Source organism: Canis lupus, chromosome 16, assembly GCF_048164855.1.
Source record: "Canis lupus baileyi chromosome 16, mCanLup2.hap1, whole genome shotgun sequence".
Lineage (NCBI taxonomy): Eukaryota > Metazoa > Chordata > Mammalia > Carnivora > Canidae > Canis > Canis lupus.
The window spans coordinates 25393161-25416066 of NC_132853.1; the positions used below are offsets into that span (position 1 = coordinate 25393161).

The 22906-nt window shown below is 35.2% G+C and overlaps 1 protein-coding gene and 1 pseudogene across 13 annotated transcripts in view; one reads left to right on the forward strand and one right to left on the reverse strand.

Annotated features, from left to right (window-relative positions):
- BCAS3 (BCAS3 microtubule associated cell migration factor) overlaps positions 1 to 22906 on the forward strand; it is a 592168-nt gene that overhangs the window by 102653 nt on the left and 466609 nt on the right. The gene's annotated exons all lie outside the window — the stretch shown is intronic.
- On the reverse strand, positions 9614 to 11257 carry LOC140606362 (stress-induced-phosphoprotein 1 pseudogene; annotated as a pseudogene).

The following is a 22906-nucleotide window of genomic DNA, read 5'->3' on the forward strand; positions in this document are numbered from 1 at the left end:
GTTATTTAAATTTGTTGGTTTTTCTCTTCTTAATTATGCTATAGTGCAATTTAGGGGCAATTTCATTTGCTTTGCTTGTTGAGATATATGTAGATATGTGTATCTATATATGTTTTAAAGATTTATTTATTCATGAGAGACACAGAGAGGCAGAGACACAGGCAGAGGGAGAAGCAGGCTCCCTGTGGGGAGCCTGATGGCGGGACTCCATCCTGGAACCCCAGGGTCACGCCCTGAGCTGAAGGCAGATTCTGCTCAACCACTGAGCCACCCAGGCAGGCATCCTTGATATATATTATTATTTTTTTATATATTATTTTTTAAAGGTATTTGGAGATTTGAGAGTTAGATGGCCATATATACACATGCAAATACATTTGTAAAAATATTTGAGTTGTATTGTTCTTATCTGTACCTTGGTCGTTTTGCCTTTTGTTAATATTTTATGCTCTGTTTTCATTTAACAATGATTATTAGTGCTATCTCATGCACATTATCTCATTGTGTACATATTCCACTAATATACATATTTTAGGGACTGCTGGGTGGCTCAGTGGTTGGCTCAGGTCATGATCCTGGGGTCCTGGGATCGAGGCCCACATTAGGCTCCCTGCAGAGAGCCTGCTTCTCCCTCTGCCCATGTCTCTGCCTCTCTCTGTGTGTCTCTCACGAATAAATAAATAAAATCTCTTTAAAAATACATATTTTAAAATATTGGTCATAAATAAAAAGATAGGCCATCATGTGCTTTCACCAAATGTAAGGATCTCATGTTTAGCTTTGTAAGATTTTGTGTCAGAGAATGATGGTAAGGCAAAGAAGAAAGGATTTGTGAAAAGTTTGTTTCCTATACTATCTGATTCTAAACTTGAGAACAAAAATTAGCCACAAATTTTATCAAAATGGGACCATCTCACCTGCCATTTTACTACAGTGTATGTTTCATGTAGCAGTGCTGCAGAGAGGTAGATTTTCCAAGAGCTGTGTTTAATTCTTGTCATGTGGGTCTCCTTGATCTTAATAAAAGTCCTTGGAGCACGAACCCTTACCAGGTTTTGAGCCTTTATTCAGAAAGTGAATATTGAAATCCCATCATTACAAGTGGTTGAAAGAATGTTCTCTTTTCTTAGATGTGTTTTATGTGTTACTACTTTACTTTAGGATCTGTATACTTAAGTATTTGCTCACTAGAAATTCTCTTGTGCTATTCAAGCAGATTTGGCTCTGAGCAATTTAAACATGGTTGGTGCCAATTGAAATGCTAATATTGTGGATATATTATGTTAAAATATATTAAAATTAATTTCACCTGTTTATTTATACTTTTGTTTAATGTAGCTACTAGAAAATTTAATGTTACATATGTAGCTCATTTTATCTTTTTATTGAATTGTATTGCTCTCACCTTATTTTGGGCTACAGGTATACATTTGGATTTCTGATGACCTCTTTGTGGAAAACCATTATTACAGTTTCTTGTTACATGTACAGATCTATAGATTCATCTCTCCTGAGCTGTTAGCCGGGAATATTTACAGAGTTCCTGGAAATGTAGTGTAAGGAAAGATTGCCAGAGGATAGTAGTCTATAATGTGTAGTTGAAGAAAGAAGCCTTCAGGCAAACCTTGACTATGATATTCTGGATGACATTGAGCCTTCAGTGGCAGCATTTTTAATGTGAATCTAACAAGAACTCTACCTATTGTGATATTTATGTTTAATGGATCTGGTTTTCTTTTTCTTTCCGTAAGCATTTATGCTAAGGTTGGTGCTGTTATATTCACTGATACTCTAAGAATTCATGTTAAGAAGTGTAGAATATTGAAAACAACAAAGGTTTTGGAGTCATACAGATTTGAATTTAGCTGCATAAACTAGTAAATTATTCACAATTCTCAGGCTCAATTTCTTATTTGTTAAGTGGTGCTGATATGCAACTACTGTGCTTGGTTCCTGTGAGGATTAAATGAGATCATGTTTTCAAGAATTTAGTATAGTGGCAGGTTCATATTAGGTGTACCTTTGGTTCAGAAAGATATGAAGGATAGCCAAGGAATACTCTACCAGGAATTTCTTTTCATATATACATATATACGAAGAACAGATGTATGTATGTATGAATGCATGGATGTATATATGTAGTGTTTTGGGGAAGCTTTGCTTGTGTGACTACTGGAGAAATGAGACTCTGCCCAGTTTATCCAGTTCTTGTGCTACAGGTTTGTCAGTCTCATGTCAGTCCAGTACTGTATATCTCTGATGAACAGGAGCCACTTACTTTCATTGGAAAATGGTCATTTGTTTATATTCCCCAAAGAAACTCATGCTATGTTTATATCTTTATGTCTTTATAAGGTAAAACTGAAATACAACAAATCACATATTTAAAGTGTATTGTATGATAAATTTTGACATATGTATGCACCCATGAAACCAGTACTCCAAAGTAATGAGCATATCCATCACCCACAGTAATTTTCTTATGCCCTTTTATAATGCATCTTTGCTGCCCCTCCCAGTAGGAAGGGAGTTGAAGAAGTACATTTTAATGTAATAAGTCTCTGAGTATCATTGGGGTCTTTTTGGGGGAGATACTTTGCTGTCATGTAGTTTCGGATGACTTTAGTATATAGCTAAAAACATAAAGGTAGGAGTTTTTAATTCAAAGTTGTTTTTTCTTCTGCTCTACATTTGAAACCAAAGGCCTTTTAAAAGAAAAGCTTTCCATCTAGGACAAGTTCATAAAACTACTAAAGGCCTTGCAGTTTCTCTGTGTAATCATTTCAAAACAAAATTTTTTCAGCCACCAAAGGATGCAGTCTTGACATATAAATAGAAAACAGATTGAGTTTTTGGCTGATATTGCTATACTGGTTTAAATGTTGGTTCGGTCAGCTTCAGGCTTAGATTACAAGATTTGCAAATTAAAGGAAAACCAAAAGAGAAAGAACATCTGCATAGATTCTGACTTTGTGGAATTCCATTAGGGCATGCTTAGTCTCTTTCTGGTGGAACAGGGCATGTGCACAGTGAATAAGCCCTATCAAGAGATCACTGTTCTGTTGTGCTTGTCCTAAAGACTAAATTGATGATGAAAATTGAGTAATTCATTATGAAGAACCACGACAGTTTCCAAATCAAGTATTATTCCATAATTTTGGAGAAAAAATTTTGTTGATGTAGCTATATGGTATTTAGCTAAAATAAAATCCCTTTAAATGTCACTGGTTGTGTTTCTTGATGATTTTCTTGAATCCAAGTGTTGGGATTTGAGAAAGATAATTTGTATTAACTAAGACTTAAATGTGTTTTAATCAAGAGCTATGTTGATGTGATCGACAATAAATCACTATACACTTCAGTGAGATGTGAGGCATCTTTATTTGCTTCTGGGTAAATTGTATCTTGTGTGTGTATGATTTAAAAATGCTTACCATAAAAATGTTTGCTATAGATTACTTATGCTGCTATTTTCAAAGAAATGCTTCATTTTAATGTTTTTTCCCCTTTTATTCTAAAAGGGAACATTATATTCTTTTTTTTTAAAGATTTATTTATTTTAGAGAGAGAGCATGAGGGTGGTAAGGGACAGAGGGAGAGGGAGAGAATCCCCCAGCAGACTTCCTGTTGTGCATGGAGCCCAACGAGGGTCTCCATCTCACAACCCATGAGATCATGACCTGAGCCAAAACCAAGAGTCAGACTTGCCTGAGCCATCCAGGTACCTCTATATTCTTTTAATATTGTTTCAGTTACTCTTGCAATATCTGGGAAATCAATAGTAATCCAGGGCAATAGTTTTGAACTGAGGGGAGAAAGAGATGGTGATTTTGATTCCTGGACACATGGCAGTGCCTGGGGACATTTTTGATTATTACACCTTGAGGTGGGGAGGAGCTAGTTGTATATAGGGGGTAGAGTAAGGATGCTGCTAAACATCCTATTATGTAGAGATCAGCCCCTGACAATAAGGAATTATTCAGCCTTTGTCAATAAATAGGGCCAAGGTTGAGAAACTTGCTTCTAAGGAGACAAAAATCTACACACCAATTGAGCTGGCATTGTAGCATAGAAAGAAAATAAGTAAAGTGTAAAGTATAGTGATAAGAGATATGTAAAAAATACTGGATCATGTGGTTAGATAATGTTGGACAGGGCAGTGTTATGTGTTCTTGATGGACATTTAGGTAATTTGATGCTTGGCCTATAGTGAATAGAGGTGAACATTTGTGTCTACCGTATATACATTATTTGCTGTACATTTCTGTTTGGCATATGTACCTAGGAGTTGGATTGCTAAATCAAAAGTTAGGCTTTAAAATCCTGGGTTTCATATTCTGTGCAAGAGTGTACAGAATGCCACAGTTTTCTTATTTATAAGTGTAAAGCTGTTAGTCGTAACTCAGGATACTTTGAAGGGGATTTAAAAACGTGGGGGAAAAAAACTCCTTTTGGATTAATACTTTGCTGAAAAACTTGAAAAAAATTACAGACGACCTGAAATATTGTTTTATAAATAGATTATTCTTATTTAAAAATAAGCTTTCTGGCCTCATTAAAGTGGTTGTCACAATCGGTATAACATCCCAGAGGCAAGATTTAGTTGTTTTTGTTGTTTTAAAGTCTTTTCAGTGTATTATATTTTAATGTTAACTGATTTTATCCTTTGTTAGACACAATTGTTATAACAAGTGGCTTTTCTTGGCATTCAAGTGACTTTATTAACATTTTGTTTCCCAGACACACTAAAAAAGGCCCAGGCAGTTAGTGTGAGATAACTGGCTTACTCATTAGTGCCTCCTGCTTGGGTGTGGGTGCTTGTGCTTGTGGAGAGGGGTGCAGATAGAGATGCCCCACGAGAGCCAGGACTTTTGAGTGCCCCTTTGGAGTTATTATTAATACTTCTGAAACCTGGAAGTGCTGTAAGTGGTATAAATATTGGTGTATTTAAATTCTATCACTTACTCAAAGGTTAACAGTTACTGTTTGTCCCTGTGGAAACAATGAAATATAATGAATTTGTGTGTTGTAAAATCACATTTCCTATTTTGTCTTAAACCTTGTTTTCTTAGAATCTTTTTCATTTTGTTGAAACATTTCAAGAGCACATTCTGAATGCATCTGCTTGTCAATTTGTCCATGCACCTTTCTCAAACAAGGAAATAGAAGTGAAGTTTCTGACGACCGGAGAGCTTGATCAAAAAAGCTGTAGTGCATACTTCTGCTAGTCACTTGTCAAACGAAGCAGTGCTATAGGAAAGATGGTAATGCGCCCCTCCACTCTTACAGACTGGACTGCTGCGTTTGGGGCCGCTTTAAATTATTAAACACTAAACGCTGTAATGTTAATTAGAAGAGGAACAAACTCTACAAAGATAAATATGTTTTCAATATGATTCTTAGGGAGGGTACAGTAGAAACCAGTGAATAGAGAGGAAATTTATTTCTGGCAGGACTCTAGACATGGAACTGTGGCTGAACTTTTTACCCTAATTACCTCCTGCTAATGCCTGCAGCGGTCTGGAATCAAAGTGGTGCTTCAGGCCCTGGAAATTCTCTGATGTGGCAAACGTTTGTTGTGTGAGGAGGGTTTCTTAAGAAAAAGCAGAATATTGTGACAGGATTTTAAAAAAATTTCTCAGTTACCACCCACCTCACTTGTTGCCTACAAAAATAGAGTAATTGTTTGCATCTGTGTGTGCTTTTTTTCCCTCTAAGAAATAACTGTTATAAATCAATGTGACATAGATCCAGTGAACTGAGGCTTGCCCGAGGTAGGCTTTTTTTTTTTTTTTTAAGTTTCTCCTTTATTTTAAAATCTAGGTTCAAATGTAAAGAAGTTATTATTTTTTAGAAGTTACTTTTGATAAGTGAGAAAAAACATTCTGCCCGTTTCTTAGGAGAATTTGGATCTTGAACTATGCTTTTCAAAATGAATTCTAACCACTTTCGTACCATCGAACTGATAACTATTAAATTGCTTAATCCTGGAAGTCAAATGGGAATTTCCAGTTTCCCTTTTTAACTTTCCATCTGACTGGGACTAGAACCTTTGAGACATTTCTTTTTATTTTTTTCTGAACCTTTACATCATTCCATTTATCTGTCATACAATTTCTGGCTTCTTGTACATATTTTTGAAGTGAAAAGAGTAAGTTTTGTGAAAACCACCTGCTTTTCATCCTTTGCTTTTAAAATCAGTGTTTCTATACTATATATAGGATAAATACACTGACCTTGCATTTTATATGTTCTGAGACAATCCAGATTTCAATTATGAACATCTGTGCTAACTTGTATCTCCAGCTCCAGCCCTTTACTAATCTAAAATACCTTGTAGATAATTCTTGAAAAACACTAATTGCACTGTTATTTTATAATGCAAATAAATTCAGGGTTTTACTTGAGTAGAAATTTATTTTGGCCATCTTTTAGTTAGATATTGTATAGAAATAGCTTTAATTTATAAAGGTGGTATGCTACTAGTTTTCTTGATCCTGGGCAATAAAGATAATTTTTATTCCTCATAATCTAAAATTTCTTATAAGGCTGTGTCGCAGATTCACCTCTTGCTGTGGGTAAGCTGTGGTTACAGTTGCTCCAGTATAGCCTTAGTATTTTGCATATTGTATAGCTTTGCACTGCATCTGTTACCATTAATATAGTTTTATTTGTGAATTGTGAATGAGGGTTAGTTTTTTGGATTACGAGTTTCAAAAGTACGTTGCAAATAATTTATTTTTACTTTGCTCAGTACATGTTTGTAAAGACTTTTTAATTAGTGGAAGGCAATTATACATTTTCACTTTATTATATTGTTTTGAAAGTATGATTAACCACATTGGATATAATGTTATATTTCACAACTTTTGCTTTGTTGTTTGATTCCTCTTGATTCTCCCCATTCCACCTATCTTTGTAAAGACAGTCAAGTAAGAAAAACATTTTTCTTCTAACTATACTATAAAAGTAATCTTTTACTTTTAATCTTTTACATAATAAAACTATGAAAACTGGAAGACCATTTATGTTTTAACCATGTCTGTATCTTTAGGCATTTAGTGTTGTTGCAATTTAATTTATACTTAATTATAAAGTAACTCTGCATATTATTATGAGACATATTTAAAGTCTCATCTGCTTTTTACCTAAATCTGATACCTCAGGAAAAAGAAATGACAACGATGTGGCTTTATTACATACTATGGAATATAAAAACATTTAGTAAAACTGAGTATAAATATTCCGTCCAACTTTCAAACACATTCTGTGGAAAAAAAAAAAAAACAACAAACACATTCTGTGGTGTACAAATAATGATTTTCTTGAACTTTGGTAAGTCAAATTAGATTAGATTTAGAACATATTTAGTTTTCCTCTAAAAAATAAAAATGCTCAGATTTTTGTTATCATTTTAAGTATTGAGAAGGGAAAACACGGAAGTAATAGATTTTACACATATTCTTTTCTAAAACATGTCAGTACATTTTCATATTCTTTGATTTTTGAGAAGTAGATTTCATATAATCTATTAACTTTAGTTTTCCTACATTTCTCAAGATGTCTCAAATTATGTGATTTGTTGGCTTCCTGGACATGTTTAATATGTTGGTTTGTATTGATTCCATGCACATTGATAAAGTCTTAGGGTAACCAAAGCATAATAAAAGCAGATATGCTTTTACACAGTGTAGTGTATTTGGCCTCTGTGCTGGGTTGGCAGAAGCTAGTGTAATTAACATCTTTTTGTGAATTGAGCCAGACTTTACTGCTCTTATTTCAAGTATCCCATGTTTCTCAGTTAAGCTGTGGTTATACATATCTGTTGATATGCCACATGATTCTGTATATACTTTGTTTATCATAACAGATAAGCAGTTGTAATTTAACTTGCTTATTAGGGAGATAAATTCAAGCAAGATTTTGCTTTGTTTTGTTGGAGCATTATTGCCTCTATCCTAAACAAGACATTTTCCTTGATACAGTCTTTAGTTACTACTCAAAGTTTCATTATAATATTATGACTCAGAATTAACTGTATATGTTTTTCAGGGAACTCATTTATGATGTATTTCTTAATTGTTAAATAAAAATTTAATTTTTAACTTTTGTTTTTTTTTTTTTTTTTTGCTTCTGTGTCCTTTCATCAATGGTTTCCTTTAATTTAGAGGAAAATGTCTATGGGAAGGAAAGAAATAGGGAGTTACAATTAAAGTTTCTAATAGACTCATAAATTAATATACCTTCCAAATTTATAAAATAGTAAACAATTTGTTAATATTTCTGCTATTATCAATAAAAATCATTTTTACATAAGTAATTACAAAGTGAGATTTTAATATCCTGAGCTATTAATTTCAAGAATAGTGTATAAGTTACCATATAATTATGATAAATTATAATATTTACTATGTGAATACCGGAGGGTTAAATTTGTTTTCTTTTTGGGTTTTTGGAAGCATACTGATGAAAGCAAGATTGCAGCTTTCAATCTTTGTTATCTTTGTTCTCTTCTTTGTCTATAAGTCACTTTTCTAATCAACCAGTAAATGAATATCAGCACCCCATAATGTTAAATACTTTATATTTGAAATCTTTGCTGTTGATAGCAACATTTCCCATGTTATTTTTATTGCTCAATATACTAAAAATTGTTTTTGAAGAATGAAATAAATGCTTAAAGAAAACTTTCCTCTATAAAATTTTACCTACATCACTTGATCATCATAATGGTTAAAGTTAAATAATACATGTAATGTCTTTATAACAATAGCTGGTATTTATCAAATGCACAGTAATCAGAATTATAAAGCTGCCACAGACATGGTACTCACTGTTAGAAAAGTAAGATTCACAAAAGGTAGAATGTCAAACATTTTCATATCTTTATTTTAGAAATGGAATTTTGCCAGGTATCTCTCTTGATTTATTTAGTCTTTAATTTTTAAAAAAAATAGACTTTATTTTTAGAACAGTTTTAGGTTCACAGCAAATTTTAGTTGAGGGTAGGTATAGAGATTTCTCATATACACCCTTCCCGTATATGCATAACTTCCCCATTATCAACACCCCACTGGAGTGGTACATTTGTTTCACTTGATGAACCAACACTGACACATCATAATTACCTAAAGTCCATAGTTTTTATTATTTTTATTATTTTATTTTTATTTTTATTTTTATTTTTATTTTTATTTTTATTTTTATTTTTTATAACCACACCCAACTGGCTTGTTTTATTGGAGAAGGACATGTGGAGTTAACATGAGGACAATTGGGACCTGAGGTCAGGGAAGAACAGCACCCCCTCCCCATACATGCCCACTGCCCCAAATAAAAAAATAACCAACTATGGGAGAGCAGCTGAGACAGTGGCTGAAGTTGGGGAAGGGAACAGGGAACCTGGGGGGTGGCAGAAGAGACCATGCATGTGCTGGGAAGGCCCAGAGGCAGTGGTGGTGCGAGTAACATGAGTACAAGTCTCTGTGTCTTCCACATAGGTCTATATAAATATATAGAGAGAAGTTGTTCACTTTCCCCTGCTCTCCCCTCTGCTCTGTGCAGCTTGCAACGGTCCCAGCTCCTCTTTCCACATGAGGGCGAAGGGAAGGAGACGATGAGCAAGTCATCACCGAATTGCAATCAGACCCACATCCATCAGCTTCTGGATCTTCTGTGTTATTACAGGATTCTTTAAGTGTTCGCTGAGTGCCTGAGGGTCCTTCTGCATCTTCTCCAGGATAAGCCGCATTGCCGGGTCACTCATTATCTGCTGCACCTCAGGGTCAGCCATGGCCTGTCGCTTCATGTCTTCGGGGCTATCTTGGCAGTTGTACTGGGCCATTGTACAGTGCTGGTAACCGTCTGCCACTTCCTTACAGTTGGAGTCCAGATCTGACGCCTTCTGGTAGACATCCATGGCTTTCGTGTAGTCCTTCATTGCCTCCAGGGCAGCTGCTTTCCGGGTGTACCCCTTGAAGAAGGCCGGCTCTAGCTGGATACATTCCTCATAGTCCTTGAGCGCCAGCTGAAACTCCAGGAGTTTGGTATAGCAGGCAGCTCGATTGCTGTACAATTTGGCATCTTTTGGATTCCGTTTGATGGCTTCTGTATAATGCTTCATGGCCTGGGGATAGTCCCCTTTCTGAAAACATTCATTGCCTTTGTTCTTCTCCTCCAAGGCCAGATCTGGGTTTATGTAAGCCAGCCGCTCTTGCTCCTTCAGAATTTTCTCTGCCTGTTGGCATTTCTTGAGCACATCTGGGGTCCGGTGCTCTGCCAAAGACTTGTTATAGAAATGGATGGCATCCTTGTACTTTTCTTCCTTGAAGTAGGAGTTGCCAATTTGAGCATAAGCTTTGGCAGTCTGTCAATAGTCTTCTCGGTTTTCTCGCCCCACTTCGATGGCCTTCTCACAAAGCTCCCAGCATTTACTGTAGTCGCCCTTCTCGAAGTACATGGCTGCTTGATTGGTCATGTAAGTCATGTTGGTGGGGTTCAGGTCCTTGGCTCTGTCATAGTGCTTCAAGGCTGTGTCAAAGTCTTTCTTCTTGTAGGCTTCGTTCCCCAGCTCTTTCTCTTTCAGCACCTGCTTCTTATTCTCTAGAAGATATTCTTCCATTGGCTCTGGCTTGGTGTCCTTCTTGGGAGGAGGAGTTGGGGGAGGTGTTCCAACTTCCTCCTCATCCATACTACCCAGATCCACACCCGGCAGGACGCTCAGAGTAGTCAGGATCCAGGGATCTTGCAGTTTCGTGCCCAAGTCAGATGGCTTGTTTCGTAGTTGCTCTATCAGCTCCTGGTAGGTAGGATCAGTGAGCAGTGTCCTTGTCCTGGGATTACTCTCCAATTCTGGCACAGATTGGGCATGTTGAAAGGGTTCATGAATTTCTGTTCTGCCAACTGAGCCTCCATATTCTGTAAGCCCTCTTTGAGCTGAGGATTGATTATTTGCTTGTTTTAAACCGTCTTCGTAGGTTCACTTGGCTTCTTGAAATCGGTTTAAGAACTCAAGGGCTGTAGCCTTCCTCGAATAGCCCTTGCCCCAGTCGAGCTTTAAGTCCACAGTTTTGCAGCTATCCTCATAAGCCTTCTGGTAGTTCTCTTTCTTGGCGTACGCTGCGGAGCAATTGCTATAGAGCACATGGTTCTGGGGATCTAACTTAATGGCCTCAGAGTAGCACTGCAGTGTGTCATCGATGTTGCCCGCACTCAGAGCCCTATTGCCCTTCTCTTTCAGCTCATTTACTTGCTCCATAGTCCACCGGAACCCTGTTGAATCGACTCTGTCTGCTCCGCATTCTCAACCCTAAAGTCCATAGCTTTTACATTTAGGTTTTACTTCTGGTGTTATACATTCTGTGAGCTTGGACAAATGTATAATGAAATATGCCATTATAGTATCATATAGAATAGTTAATTGATAATAAGTAGTTAACATTGATTAGTTTTCTTAATTCCTAATTGATTCTTTTAATAAATAGTACTGTGTTCAAAATACAACAATAAGCAAGATATAGTCTCTGTGAAACTTACAGTTCTTTTGCATGAAAGGGCTGATATGTCTGTGAAATATACAGATAACATTAACTTTGTTTAGTGCCTTTGTTTGTATTCCTTCATTAAGAATTTTTAAATATTGGGGATCCCTAGGTGGCTCAGCGGTTTGGCACCTGCCTTTGGCCCCGGGTGCGATCCTGGAATCCTGGGATCAAGTCCCGCATGGGGCTCCCTGCATGGAGTCTGCTTCTCCCTCTCTCTCTCTCTCTCTCTCTATGTCTGTCATGAATGAATAAATACAATCTTTGAAAAAAAAAAAGAATTTTTAAATATCTCCAAATGATTAAAAAAAACCATGGAAAATATTCTGGGAGAATTAGTAGACAGTTACTTTCCTTGTTTGTTAGAATAACTAATTGTATGTTTTAAATTCTGTTCCTGTTGTCCTTGGAAATGTGGCATTAATGTTATTTATAAATATCTCACATGTATATTGTAAATAATTATATATCATTTTTAGAGTTTCTATAATGGTAATAGCTTTGAAATAAAATGTTTCCAGGGCACCTGGGTAGCTCAGTCGGTTAAGTGTCATGACTCTTCCGGTCATGATCTTGCAGTTGTGGGGTCAAGCCCCACATTGGGCTCTGTGCTCAGTACAGAGTTGGCTTCAGATTCTCTCTTTCTCTCCCTTTCACTTGTTGTCTCTCAAATAAATAAAATCTTAAAAAACAACAACAACAACAACAACAAAAAACGTTTCCTATGTGTTAGGGTTTTAGTTATAATCTTTACATAGTTAAATACTATTTCATGTTAGGTTAGGTTATATAGGAAAGTAATTAAAATATGTTTCACTTGAAAAAAATGTTTCACTTGTACCTAATTAGTCTAAACCGGTTGAGAAGTTTTAAAATGTTCTAATTCTTACTGATATTGTTGAGTTATGTGTTGAGGGGCAGATCCCTAGATTTTAAATTTAGGGAAGATTTTTTACAGGTTTACAAACTTATACTTTGTGTTTGAGACTTGATAATTTTTTGGAGACTTGGAGGATTTTGCTCTATTTTCAAATGATTGCAGTAACCTTGTTTTCCTTTTATTTAGTCAAAATCTTACCTTTTTTTAGCAGATGTGAGGAAAACCGAAGTGTTTAGATTTAGATGGTAAAACTCTTTATTAGTAGATGTATGTAATAAATGGATGTAGCAAAGATGGCTAACTAGCTATTCTAAACATTCATAACTTTAAGTCCTTTCATATTTAGTGGGTTACCACACCTATTTTATTTAAATTTAGGTTAGTTAACATACAGTGTAATACTCGTTTTGGTGTGCAATATAATAATTTAACATTTCCATACAGCATCTGGTGCTCATCACAAGTGCACTCTTTAATTTCCATCACCTATTTACTTCACTAGAACTTTAATCCAATCTGTTTGGAATTGTCTTAGATTCTTTTGCCTCTACCTCTAAACTTACCTATGCCTATATTACAAAGGAATATCTTATTACATCTCTGTAATGTATCTGATCACTATAATTTATTTATTCAGGGGAGATGACTAGCAAACCTATGTTCTTTCTTGAATATGTTAATATTTTAGAAAGTTACCATTCAAATATGTGTTTCAAAGTACAAAAATTTTCAAAATATATGAAGCAATAATACAGCTGAAAGGGAAATAGAGAAATCAACTATTAAAATTAGAGATTAACACTCCTCTATTGGTAACTGATGTAACAAATAGGAAATCAGTAAGGATGTGGAAGACATAAACTGTAGTATCAGTATGACTGAACTAATATTATAGAATACTATATCCACACCTTTAAGTGCACATAGAACATTTACCAAGACTGATTATATGCTGGATTATAAAGCAAGGCTGTGTTTTAGAACACAGTTGTCTTTTTTTTTTGTTTTTTACCATGCAGAACTCTAAACTTTATTCACTTTATTTATATATTTAACAGTTCTAAAGTATTTACTTCTTTCTTTGACAAAAAATGAAAAACATAGGAGCACTCACTGACTCCTCGTTAGGAGAAAAGGGTTATTATATGTACAGCTATGGAGAGTTAATGGTTCCTCCTTTGCATAAAAGAAAAATATTAATAAAAAAGTGCTTCAATGATCAAAAAGGGCTAAAAGCTGCAATTAAATTAGAAATCAACAAAAAACATTTCTTCGGAAAATTTGCACAATGTTTAGAAATTGAACTGCAGATCAAGCATAATCATGAAAAAGTAAAACCAATTTTGAACTGAGTGATTAAAGGAACATAGGATGTCAAAAATTTAGGATGTAACTAAAGCATGGTTAGGTGGATATTTATAGCACTAAATGCTCACATTTGGAAAGAAGAAAGGTCTAAAACCTTTCACCTTAAGAATCTAAAAAAGAAGAGCAAATTTATCTGAAGTAAGTTAAAAGGAGGAAAATAATAAAAATAATAAATGGAAACCAGGGAAAGAAAGTGGACAAACAACAGAGAAAATCAATTAAGCCAAAATCTAGTTCTTTGAAAGCATTAATTGATAACACTTTAGTGAGACAGATAGGACAAACAGAACACACAAATTGCCAATATCAAGAATGTATGAAGGGGCATTACTACAGATCTTGTGGTCATTATAGGATAATGAACAATACTATGAACAACTTTATCTTTAAAAACTTATGTGAATTGGATGAATGGAGAACTTAAGTCAGTTAAAAGTCATTGATAAGTGAAAAACAATCAGTAGAATAATGTTGCTATGGTGCAGTTGATAAGTGTATATTTTACAATTATTTTTTTTAATTTTTATTTATTTATGATAGTCACACAGAGAGAGAGAGAGAGAGAGGGAGGCAGAGACACAGGCAGAGGGAGAAGCAGGCTCCATGCACCGGGAGCCGGATGTGGGATTCGATCCCAGGTCTCCAGGATTGCGCCTGGGCCAAAGGCAGGTGCCAAACCGCTGCGCCACCCAGGGATCCCTACAGTTATTTTTTATATATTTTTAAAGATTTTATTTATTCATGAGAGACAGAGAGAGAGAGAGAGAGAGAGAGAGGCAGAGAGACACTGGCATAGGGAGAAGCAGGCTCCATACGGGGAGCCTGACGTGGGACTCAATCCCGGGTCTCCAGGATCAGGTCCTGGGCTGAAGGTGGCGCTAAACCGATGAGCCACCCAGACTCAAACCAGGAATACAAGAACTCAGGAAAGACAGGGTAAAATAATAGAAGGGGAAGAAATAGAGGGGAAAAAACCCTACAAATTTATCACAGGATTGATGGAGAAATTCGAAGGTACAGAAGGGAGAATAGATAGAAAACTAAATAAAATGGGAACTTTGCAAAATAGAAAATGAGAACATTTACATAGTTCCCAAATAAGAGAAGCAAAGTAATACAGTGAGGAAATGTCAAATATCAGAATGGTGAATATATCATTGTACAGTTCCTATATTTCAGGAACTCAGGCTCACCTCAAGTTCCCCCAGAATGATTGAAACAAATAATATAAGACCCTTGCGAAATACTGTGTAAAGCAGCTTAATTACATTAGAATATAAAACTAATAGATCAGGTGTCAGTAAAGTTTTTTGTTTTGTTTTGTTTTTTTTACCATATACAAAATGTTTTTAGCTTAGTGGATTAGGATTATGTGGTCTCTGACAACTACTGAACTCAGCCTTAGAAAATTAAAATAAATAAATAAGTAAATAAATAAATGGGTGTAGCTGTGTTCCAGTGAAACTAGCAGTAGGAATTGGATTTGGGACATAGTTTGTTGACCTCCCCTACACACTAAAATTAAAAAAATTTTTTTTCTTAGTAAAATGTTAAGTGCTATATTTGTGAATAGTTTTTAGTGGACAATAAATTATCATATGTATATAAATTATATAAAAAATATATGAATATATGAAATAAACTGCAGACTTCACTTGTTCCCTGTAATATCTCTTCCATAATTTGAATTGCTCTTATATTTATTTTTCATGTATTTCCTGTATTCTAACTTTTTTCTCTGTCCTTTTTAAAGACAGCGGATTATTTAAAAATCTCCTTGAAGGTAGAATATTTCTAACTTGTCTTTGTATTTAAGTGCAAATAATAGAAACTTATTTTAAACTTATTATGCCTTTGCCTCCTAATGTATGTGAAATCAGGATTCCTATTGAAGAAAATCTGATTCTAACCCTAATCTAACTTTACCTCCTATTTTTATGTGGAGATAGTATTCTTCCTGTATGATTACCTCCCCATGTAAAAGCATTATTAATACCACTTTCTCAACTTATGGGAGTGTTGGAAGGTTTAATTACCCAGTGTTTATTCAGCACTTTACAGAAGAAAAATGTTATTATTAACTAGGCTAATCACAAATTTAGCTTTTAATATGGTTAAGTTTCCATTTCTTTGCTTTTCTTTTTAATTACTTAATAAAAAATGTGACCAACTGGCTTTTGTTCTTTAGGAGCTGAATAAGAATACAAATAATGTAATACTATCAAAAATTTTCCTCTTATATTTAAAGGATTAGATTCAGTAACACATGTTGAAGGCTGTGCAGCTTTTTCCCATTTAAAAATAAGTGTTTCCATGCTTCTTGCAATTTGTGGTAGATTTAAAATGTCTTTGCTATTTTGTGTTTCACTTTATACATGCACATTCTTGGAAAATGTCACTTTCTCAAATACTTTGTTCCGCTTTTCCTAATTTTGGTTCAATCTGTTAAATATCATGAATAAAAATAATAAAAGTCTTTGTAAAGGAAAATGGTATTAATGTTTAGAATTTTCAAATCATAAAAGCCATACTTCACATTGCTTTAACATTATGCTCATTGTAGTGCATTACAAAAAAACTATTTTGAAAATGTTGTTCATGGTTAAGAAATGACTGATTCTAATAAAATACATGAAAATAAACAAAAAACGTATTGTTTTAAAATTGAGAGTAGATTCTGAGACTCAAAATTTAAGAGACTCGTAACTCTGGAAAACAAACTGAGGGTTGTTGGAGAGGAGATGGGTGAGGGGATGGGGCTTATATTATATGCACCTGATGAATCATTAAATTCTACCCATGAAACTAACAGTGTACTATACTATATGTTAACTAAATAGAATTTAAATAAATTTAAAACTAAATACAAATAAATAAACTAAAAAATAAATAAAATAAAAAATAAAACTAAAATATTTTTGATAGAAATCTCTAGTTACATTGCTGAAATTTAGTTTTCAAATGCAGTATGTGAAAAGACAACTTGATGTTATTTTGAAGTAGTACAATGGCAAAAGGATTTAAGCTTTTATATTTCCATTAAAAATCCTACTGTTATTGGAGCACCTGGGTGGCTTATTTGGTTAAGCTCCTGCCTTTGGCTCAGGTCATGATCTCAGGGTCCTGGGATTGAGCCCAGAGTTGGGGCTCCCTATTCAATGGGGAGCCTGTTTTTCTCTCTCTCCCTTTCTCACTCTCTCTCAAATAAATAAAAATCTTGGGACGCCTGGGTGCCTCAGTGGTTGAGCGGCTGCCTTTGGCTCAGGGCATGATCCCAGAATTCCGGGATTGAGTCCTGCATGGAGCCTGCTTCTCCCTCTGCCTGTGTCTCTGCTTCTCTCTCTCTCTCCCTCTCTCTCTCTCCCCGCCCCCTCTCTGTGTGTCTCTCATGAATAAGTAAATAAAAAACCTTTAAAACTAACTAACTTAAAAATCCTACTGGTCTTTTTTTGCTTTCTAAGCTTTTATTTAATTAAATTCCAGTTAGAAAAAAAATCCAACTATTCTTTGATTGGGATTGTACTATATCTAGTGATCAATTTGTGCAAAAGAGGGAGAAAGTCTACAATGGTTATCTATTGCTGTGTAAGAAATAATAACAGACTTAATGTCTTAGGACAACACACATTTATTATGACATAGTTTCTATGGGTTGGCAGTCCAGGCACAATTAAATGGGTCCTAACTTAGAGTCTTAAAAGGCTGTTGTTAAGGTGTCAGGAGAATTAGATTTTTATCTGCCATCTTGACTGGGAGAGAACCCACTGTTCAATTTACTCAGGTTCATTTCTTTGTGGACTTAAGATTGAGGGCTCTGATGTACTGTTGACCATGTGCTGGAGGCTGGCTGTAGTTCCTGGGCTTCTCCCACATGGCATCTTAAGTACTTAATCAGGCCACCAAGGAAAGATTATAGTGATGAGCTTTGAGAGGATGGGACTAGTAATGGTTGGAGGCATAAGAAACATTCCTGAGATACTGGAAGTGTATTTTCCTGTCTATGTAGGGTTATATATGTGTATCTACCTTGTGAAAATTCTAGATGTTCATCTTAGAATTCACCAAACCTTACACTTTTCTTTTTCTTTTCTTTCCTTTTATGTTATTTTATTTTATTTTATTATTTATTTTTTATTTATGAGAGACACACAGAGAGAGAAGCAGAGACACAGACAGAGGTTGAGAAGCAGGCTCCATGCAGGGAGCCCAATGCAGGACTTGATCCCAGGAGTCCAGGATCACGCCCTGAGCCAAACAAAGGCAGATGCCCAACCCCTGAGCCACTCAAGCATCCCTACACTCTTCTTTATGTTTGTTTGCTTCAGTTATCTTTATTTTAAAATAATTATAAAACATAAAACAAATTCCAGTGACTTCTAGATTTTTCACTGTATTTTTTATTTTTTAAACATTTTTCTTATTTTTCTTCTCAACTTTTCTACTTTAGAACTAGTTCTTTGATCAATATGACTTATTAATAGAAGCAGGTGATAAGTAAATCCTACCACAATTTAGCCATAGGTCATTGAATAATAACCTTTAAAAATAGGAGATCTTTCTTTTTGAGTTTTTCTGGTAAATTCCAGTTAGTTAACATACAGAATAATACTAGTTTCAGGTATAGAATTTAGTGAATCAGCACTTAAATACAACACCCATTGCTCGTTCCAAGTGCACTCCTTAATCCCCGTCATCTATTTAACCCATCCCCCCACCCACCTCCCTTTTTAATTGCAGTGGAATTTCAGTTTGTTGGTAGTGGACAGCCATACATTATTTGGTAATTTATTAGGAATCTTGTAATCATTAATAATGTAAGAATGCTACTTCATAACATATCACATGTAGTGATATTGGCCCCAATTACTGTGGTGCTAACTTCTGGGGCCAAGATGCCACCTGCCTATATGATGATAGAAAATAGTGTGTTAAAGCAGTTTTTTCAGGATTTAGAATCCTGACCATAGCTGCTTCTTAAAGCCCTTTTTTCTCTACTTCCCAATATTCTACATACCCTATGGATTAGGGCTTCTCTGTGACTTCTCATGGTAGGATATAGTTTCTTCCTCCACTTTTCTGTATTTATATTGATATATAGTGTCCTCTTCTCCTCCATCTTTTTTATTCCTACTTTGGTGTCCAGTTTCTGGGCTTGCTCTTTTATCTCCTTGCATTCCACCATTATATTGAAAATAAATTCCTCTATATCTACAGCCTGGCTTGCTTGCTTGCTTTCTTTCTTTCTTCCTTTCAAGATTTTATTTATTTATTCATAGACACAGAGAGAGAGAGAGAGAGAGGCAGAGACACAGGCAGAGGGAGGAGCAGGCATCATACAGAGAGCCCGACGTGGGACTCGATCCCAGGTCTCCAGGATCACACCCCAGGCTGCAGGCGGCGCCAAACCGCTGTGCCACCAAGGCTGCCCTACAGCCTGGCTTTCTTTTAAAATACAAAATTTCCTAGTAATACTCCCCTACTTTGATTTTTATATTCTCTTAATTTTGTTAATTTTTATGTGCCTTTTTTGATTGCTTTGTTTTATATAGTATTCATTTTTTAAAAAAATTGGCTTAAAATATGTAATTCCTATTTCCCTAGTGTCTGTATCATTGTTCAGTGAAGTTAAGAGGAGATCCCATCTCCATAATCCAGACGAGATGTGCTCTCTTGCTCTTCTCTCTACAGTCTTAGCCACACGGTTGTGACCTTGTGACCATCATGACAGATTGTGCCCTTTTTACAGGTTCATAATAGTCATCAGAAGAAACCAGTACCCTTGGGTCATTTCTAATTCTTCCTGTCTAATCCTCGTAAGACTGTTTGGACAGTGATGCATATTCTTTCCTCCCCTGCACTTATTCTTTTAACCTGCTTTATTCATACTATTCATCAACACTTATCATTTGGCTTATTTCACTTATTTTTTAAAAATTTTAAAAATATTTTTATTTATTTGACAGAGAGAGAGAGTGCACAAGCAGGGAGAGCAGGAGAGGGATAGGGAGAGGGAGAAGCAGGCTCCCTGCTGAGCAGAGAGTCCAACTTGGGACTCCATTCCAGGACTCTGGAATCATGACCTGAGCTGAAGGCAGGTACCTAACTGACTGAGACATCTAGGCAGCCCTATTTTATTTATTTATGTGTTTATATTTGTCTTCATCTACTGGAATATGCTCAGTGAGGGAAAGAACTTTGGCCTGTTTTGTTCAGATTACCTAGCACAGAGATAACTAAATTTATTAAATGAATAAATTAGTAAAAAATAAAAAGCAATGATTCTCTTCCATAATTTTGAGAATAATGCCTAATTTTGACACTTCATTTTTTGTTCATTGTGTACTTCCATATTGCTCTATTATTTTATTGCTCTTTAACTATTTTAAATATATGATAGGTGAGGTATTAGGATACACTGATTATATCACCTATAATCCTCTGTTCTCCGAATATTTTTTCTTTTTTTCCTTTTTAAGGTGTTGTGGTATATCTATATATGGATACAGTTTTATAATTTACACGTACCCATATGTTGCTTGTCCTTATGTCAGATACTTATCTGGTCATATAAGGGGAGGGCCTTTATAGTAAAGAGCATGGCCTTTTAAGACTGCCAATCACTCATGGAATGGTTAATTGGTCATTTCTTATTAAGTTGATTATGTCTGGGAGATCTTTAAATTGACCTGTGGGTAAAAGTATCATGAGATTTCAAAGAAAGAAGCAAGTACTTCAAGCTAGGAGGATGCCATTGTAGTCAGTCTGAAGAATTTTTGAGACTTAGGTGTGTAAAGATGGGAATGGAAGAGAGCCAGGTAGATAAGGACCATTAGTAAAGAAGATACTAATGGCGCATGGGCTGGAGTACAAGTTGAAAGAAGAGAGTGTCAAATAAATATTTTAAAAGAATTGAGTCTGTGTCATAGAGGGCTTTATTTGCTTAGATGAAGGGCGGAGCTTTATGACAAGGAGATGTCTTTAATAGTTTCTAAAACAGGAATAAATGATTTAGAGGTATTGTTTAGGAAGATTACTCTGGCAAAATAGATAGATTTTTAAGTCTGTAACCTTTGAGTGTGGTACAATGAAATAGATCGCAAATCCCCATGCTTATAGTCCCTAATTATGGGTACTGCTCATTACACTCTGTTTTTGAACATCTTGTTTCCTTCATCCATTCTGATTACTCCTTCAAAAATATTTACTGACAGTATATTATATTCTAGGCACATAGTGAGGGCATTAAAAATGAATGATAATGTCATTAGTGGCTTGAACAAGATCACAATATATTGGAAACTTGAAAATAAATAATTTTAATGAGCATAAAAATATTGTAATGTTTTTGAAATGTCGTTTTGTCCCAGGGTCCATCCTCTAGGTTAAGTTTTTCCTTTCTACTTATTTATCAACTTTTTCTGTCAATATGGTTGAATATATACACAAAGATGCCCCCATTGACTGTCTTGTTTAATAATATTATTTCTAGTCTGTGTTTCTCAGACTGGAAAATGGCATGTACCTATCATTATTGTATCAAGCAGAGTATTTTCACTGCCCTAAAAATCCTCTCTATGCTCTGCCTATTTATCCCTTCTTCCCTCAGCTTCTGGCAAGCACTGATCTTTTTACTGTCTTCATAAATTTGCCTTTTCCAGAATGTCATATAATTGGAACTTCATTCCATTTAAGGCTATATAATATTAGATCATATGTGTATACCGCAATTTGTTTATGCTTTCATCAGTAAGGGATGTATGGCTTTTTTGGTACTTTGTGGTGGTTATGAATAATGTTGATATGAATGTTCATGTATATGTTTTTGTGGACATATGCTTTCATTTCTTATGGATATACACCTTGGAGCAGAATTACTGGGTCCTATGGCAGTTCTGTGTCTAGCTTTTTAAAGAGCCATCAAACTGTTTTCCACAGAAACTGTACTATTTTACATTCCCACCAGCAATGGAGCAGGGTTTCACTTTCTCTACGTCCTTGCTAATGCTTGCTTTTTTTCAGTTGTTTTACTATGACCAACCTAGTGGGTGGGAAGTGGTATCTCATTGTGGCTTTGATTTGCATTTCCCTAGTAATTAATGATGTTCTGCATCTTTTCATATGTTTTTTGGCCGTATCTCTGTTTTTCTTGGAGAAATGTCTAATCGTATCTTTTGCCCTTTTGTAAATACAGGTTGTTTGTCATCTTATTGAATAGTAAGAATTGAATATATTCTGGATACTAGACCTTTATCTTATCCCTGATTTGCAAATATTGTCTCTTTTTTCAGGTAGTCTTTTCATTTTTTTAAAAAAATTTAAATTCAGCTTAGTTAACATATAGTGTATTATTAGTTTCAGGGTAGAGTTTAATGATTCATCAGTTGCATATAGCACCAAGTGTTCATTACATCTTGTACCCTCCTTAATACCCATCACCCAGTTATCCCAACTGCCTACTCACCTCACCTCCAGCAACCCTCAGTTTGTTCCTTAGTGTTAAGAGTCTCTTATGGTTTGCTTATCTTTCTGTTTTTATCTTATTTTTCTTTCCCTTCCCTTATGTTCTCTGTTTTGTTTCTTAAATTCCACATGAGTGAAATCATATGATATTTGTCTTTCTCTGACTTGTTTCACTAAACATAATACACTCTAGTTCTAGCCACATCATTGCAAATGGCAAGATTCCATTCTTTTTTTAAGGCTGAGCAATAGTCTATTGTGTGTGTGTATGTGTGTATGTGTGTGTGTGTGTGTGTGTGTGTGTGTGTATGTGTATACATATGTACTTGTTATGTGTATACATATATATGGTACATCTTCATTCATCTGTCGATAGACATCTGGGTTCTTTCCATATTTTGGCAATTGTGGACATTGCTGCTGTAAACACTGGGGGGGCCTGTGCCCCTTCAAATGACTATTTTTGTGTCTTTTGGATAAATAGTAGTGTAGTTGCTGGGTTGTAGGGTAATTCTATTTTTAACTTTTTGAGGAACCTCCATACTGTTTTCCAGAGTGGCTATACCAGTTTGCATTCCCACCAACAGTATAAGAGGGTTGCCATTTCTATGCATACATGTCAACAACTGTTGTTTCCTGAGTTGCTAATTTTAGCCAT